Source organism: Delphinapterus leucas, chromosome 7 (assembly GCF_059928025.1).
Source record: "Delphinapterus leucas isolate spDelLeu-1000000601 "Yukka" chromosome 7, BTC_Dleu_Yukka2, whole genome shotgun sequence".
Classification (NCBI taxonomy): Eukaryota; Metazoa; Chordata; class Mammalia; order Artiodactyla; family Monodontidae; genus Delphinapterus; species Delphinapterus leucas.
Window position 1 is genome coordinate 60641234 of NC_143135.1, and position 5444 is coordinate 60646677.

Consider the following 5444-nt stretch of genomic DNA (forward strand, 5'->3'; position numbering starts at 1 on the left):
TTTGATGTACGAGTCTGCCCTATTTTGTAGACGAGAAGATTTAGTTCAGGGAGGCTAAGTAATTGTCCAAAGGTCTCAGACCCAGTTAGCAGTAAAGCAGGGTTCAACTATCTCTCAGGTTCCAAAGCCAACATTTTTCCTTCGGTTTGCTCTTTGGGAAATAAAGGCATCTAGTCAACTTTAAAGGCCAAATGCTATTCCAAGGGAAATAGTTTTGAACGAATGACCACTTGAGGACCAGCTTATGACACACCAGATGAAGACAACTTGAATGTGAGAACCAATTTTATTTCCAACATTTTCAAGAGTAGAAACAAATACTCTCAATCGGATATCCTCTGCAGGGATACTCTCTCCCAAGCCCTGTGGGTGGTCAGCTGACCTCCTGCTGACTAACTACAATGGAGTGAAATGACACCCTATCACTCTGCCCACCTACTTAGCACAGTGAAGACCTGCAGTAAATGTTTCATAACATGAGAAAATGGAGACTCGATGAGACTGAGTGATTTGTTCAAGATGACTTAGGTGTTATGTGGTGGAAACAGGATTTGAAAACAAACCTGTTAGGTTCACAAACTCTTGCTTTTAGCTAGTGCCTCTTTGAGTTCTGATACATTTTCTGGGGCAACACAAATAAGTCTACATTCATTTCCACAGAAAGGCCTTGCAAATGCTTTAACAACACAACAACAAGGAGCCAGCATTTATCAAATCCTTCCATGTGCCAGATGTGACACTAAACATACATGCATTATTTTGATTCTTTTCCCTAACAGCTCTATAAGTAGGTACAGTCATCATTTTGTCGATGAGGAAACTGAGAAAGAGAAGTAAATTGCCCAAGTTCACAATTATAAGTCCAAAGTCAGAATCCAGATCCACTTTTTTTCCTTTGTGTATATATCAGTACCTTTATTTATTTATTTATTTTTATTATTATTATTTTTTGCGGTACGCGGGCCTCTCACTGTTGTGGCCTCTCCCGTTGCGGAGCACAGGCTCCAGATGCGCAGGCTCAGCGGCCATGGCTCACGGGCCCAGCTGCTCCGCGGCATGTGGGATCCTCCCGGACCGGGGCACGAACCCGTGTCCCCTGCATCGGCAGGCGGACTCTCAGCCACTGCGCCACCAGGGAAGCCCAGAACTTTTATTTTTTATCTTGTAGAGGTAGTTATAACTTTTTAAGTAGTATATAAATGAATGTAGGTATAAGCCAGCCAGAACAAAATAATTAGTATGTATTTATAAAGGAATTAGATTTTTTTCTTCTTTTCCAGCTTAGAATAAGAATTTCTATAACACAATAATCACCTACATCATAGATTCTTTCAAACCAAATGGCAACTACATATATATATAGAAGACAAGTACCGATGCATTAGAGGTACCGAAAACACCTCCTTTGATGAAATCACTTAGGATTGTAAAAAAATAAGTATCATCCGACATCTGGATGTTTAATAAAAGAGTTGGAGGGCTAAATAAATGGGGGAGTCACTCTACCCACTTTCCTGTTTCCAGCTTTTAGGGTTGTAAGTTTATTTGTAGGTTTAACATATACAGTCCCTTACCTACTATTTCTTCTTCAAGAACTTCTGGATGGTAGCGTTAAAAAAACTTGAAAGCTTGATCTCCTTCTGAATTTCCCAAGTGTTTCTGCACTATTTTTTTCTTTTTTCAAATGGGCCTCCTTGTCAGGGTTCACCTTTACTTTTATAAGTTCTATAATACTATTCTCTCCCATGGTACAAGGAACACTGAGGAATACTTCTTCATTTATTCCATAGAGGTCCACAATTGGTAGAAACTGGATGGGTCTCAAAATACTCTATGTTAAAATACCTTGTGCTAAATCAGCTACAGATAGGCCAGTGGCCCAAGAAGTAGTTAACCCTTGAACAACATGGGGTGAGGGAGGAGTTAGGGGCCCTAGCACTCTGTGACGTTTAAAATCCACCTACAACCAACAGTCAGGCCCTCCATATATGTGGTTCCACCGCGTCCTTGGTTTTGTATCCAGGAATTCAACCAATCCTGTGTAGATAGTGTAGTACCGTAGTATTTACTGTAGAAAAAAATCTGCATATAAGTAGACTGGCAAAGTTTAAACCTGGGGGCTTCCCTGGTGGCACAGTGGTTAAGAATCTGCCTGCCAATGCAGGGGACACGGGTTTGAGCCCTGGCCCGGGAAGATCCCACATGCCATGGAGCAACTAAGCCCATGCGCCACAACTACTGAGCCTGTGCTCGAGAGCCCGCGAGCTGCAACTACTGAGCCCGTGGGCCACAACTACTGAGTCCACGTGCCACAACTACTGAAGCCCATGTGCCTAGAGTTCGTGCTCTGCAACAAGAGAAGCCACCGCAATGAGAAGCCTGCTCACCACAACGAAGAGTAGCTCCCGCTCGCCACAACTAGAGAAAGCGCACGCACAGCAATGAATACCCAAAGCAGCCAAAAAAAAAAAAGTGACTGTTTTAAAGAGGGTGTAGTCAACAATGTCAGTTACTTCTAAGGGGAGAAGACAAAAAATTGGAGGCTAAAAACGTTCATTAGATTTATTCATTAAGAAAGTCACGAATGATCTTAATGAGAACAGTTTAACTGGAGTTATGAATATAGAAGATGCATTGCAATAGCTTGAGTCAAGAATGGTAGGTGAAGAGAGGACATAGAAAATTAAAAAAAAAAGTTTAAACCCGTGTTGTTCAAGCGTCACCTGTATTGCCTTTCATTTCAATAGCCTCACAGGCATTAGCTATCACTTCTTTGCAGATATTTTTCCACTGCACATGATCTTTATCAGCTCCTAAATCTGGGTTCAGATTCTTCAAAGCAATCAGCAACGTTAATTCCACACAGAAACACTTGAGTCTCCAAGCTTCCAAGGATCCACCCATGACAGCTTTCAGGGTGGATATCAAGCTCCTGCCCATCAAGGGAGGGAAATGGGGAGTGTCCAGATTACAGCCACTTCCAATAACACAGTTTGGGAAATTCATTCAACTTCCAAGCTACGTAAGATATCCACTGGATTAGAAACAATAATCATTTTGCCACAGGGACTGGATTGGATAATATGGGAAATCATTAAAGATAGTCACATTCCAGTGGATTAAATTAAGGTATATTTCTCCTTTTTCCTGGTGTGCATCTGCTGTGATAATCACTAAACTGGAGATTGCAGTGACAAGATAATCTTTGCTGGAAACAATATTTGGCATTTTCATAAAAGGACTGCCAAGTTCAAGATCTAGTGTCTCACCCTTCAATTTGCCTTCATCAGCATCCACAAAGGCAAGTTCACCATTCAAGCCTTCTAAAAAATGGTGATAGCACGGGCCATGCCAACTGATCCACTTCCTGTAGTGGAGACCTCATTGTGAAGAATGACCTTCTTGGAAGTGAAATTCATCATAAATTCACGGGCGACAGGGATGAAGGGCCAGCAGAATGCCTGTCGCCTGCAGGGGACACTAAGCCACCCCCAAGTGAAGAAAAACTCCCGCACTGCCTGCTCTCCAGCTGACCCTTGGGGCTCCCTGGGCCCAGTTCCTGTCTGCTCATGCAAGAGGTGGAGGAAGAGATTGGAGGAAGCCTCTGAAGGTTTACCATCCCCCTCATCTTGTTACTGAGCAAGGTCACGCCCACCACGCAGGGGCCTCCAGAAATGACTTCCCCCATGTGCTCAGACTAAGGCAGTCAAGGAGCTTCTTCTCTAGCATGTGGATCCTGGAGTGACCCTTTTACAGACCCGTGTTGGCTTCCATATTTGACATGCATAATAAACCAACCCAGGTCCCTGGAATTATTTATTTTCTATTTTTTAGTGTGGATACTAAGTCATACCCACACTTTCTGACTCCAGAGCCAACAAGCTTAAGCATCACTATAGCTAATCCCATCTCCCTTGATCTCACCCTCTTCAGGACATCCTAATTTCTCTTTCACCCTCTAATATATCTTGTACTCTAATCCTAGTCTGTTGCTTCTTGATTCCTTTATAAAAATGCAGCAACTAGAATGGAACATACAACCCTAGGAAGGGTCTAACCAGTGTGAAGGCCAGAAGCTTGTCCCCTTTCTAGGCACCAGTACCGTATTTCTGTAAATAGGTTCCAGGTAAATATTTTGACATCATCATCAGATGGCTACTTTGGGGTCACCTAAAACCACAAGGTCTTTTGCTAAGGAGATGCTGCCATATGTCTCCATTCTAAATTGGTGCCATTAATTTTGGGAACTGTATTCTCCCAGACTGTCTTCCTTAGTAAGGGATTTTGTATGTGTGGTAAACCTAAGCAGCCAACAGGTATTTATAGGGTCTGTGCCAGTAGTTTGGTTTCTTATGGCTACTTATTAGATTAATACCTCTTGAACCTCAGTTGTTGTGTTTTTTTTTTCCATTGGAAAATGGGAAAAGAATATATTCCCTGCTAATGTCGTGGGAGGTTCAAATGAGATAATGCACAAAATGTAAGGTGATGTTATTATCACAGATAATCTAGGTTTTAATACCACACCAGAAAGGTAATTATAACCGCTAAACCCATAATCACAGAAACTGTAGCCCACAGGTCCTTTAACTATCCCAAACAAGATCATCTATCCAGATTTTAACAAGGAAAACATTTTTACTATTCTTTTTTTCCCCATTTAAAGATGTTCCAAGTTGGCTTTCATTGCCCTCTAGTGGTTGTTATATGGAAGACATAACTCATTTTTACATTTTTATTTTTTAAGATGTCAGGCAGTCGTAAAACATTCTTCAAATACTTTTAGGTTACATACATTCCTGTCAGTTGTAATCCTTAAAGAGTCAACCTATAGGCACAGCTTCTAACATCTTGCCCAGCACAATATAGGTATACAGTATCATGTATTATTTTAGTAGGTCTTCACTTAGGATCTACTGACTTAAAATAATTAACTTTATTTATTCATTCATTAAATATTTGTAAGATATCTATTATGTGTCAGGCAAACAAGATAGACGTTGTCCTGGCTTACAATCTAGTGAGAAAATGGAGTATTAAATATGTCTGTACAAATTAGTGTGGTAAATGTTGTGATAGGGAAAGTACTGGGTATATGAGTCTATTAAGAGGGGTACCTAACCTGGGGGCATCTCTGTGTATGTTGAGAGGGTGGGGTGGGATTCATGAAAGAGGGCATTTAGAGAGTGTAACAAGTGGCCTGAGATCTAAAGGATGAATAGAAGAGACTTATTCAGGAGAAGGGGCTGGGGAGGGGAGAGTGTTTGACGGATTAAATGTAGGTAGATAATGGGAAGAAGGGAGCTTTAGAGATGAGACCGGACAAGGTAAAAAAAGCTGTATTAAGGAATTTTAACTTTTTTCTGGTGATTAAATTATAACTAACAGACTGAAAAAGCATGAATGCATGCCTTCAATTTCTTTTTTTTTAACCTGCTATTTTT

General features: G+C 41.1%; 1 pseudogene; it reads right to left on the reverse strand.

Moving 5' to 3' along the window:
- Window positions 1-975: 975 nt before the first annotated feature.
- Window positions 976-3763, reverse strand: LOC111184933 (L-lactate dehydrogenase A-like 6B; annotated as a pseudogene).
- Between the last annotated feature and the right edge of the window lie 1681 nt (window positions 3764-5444).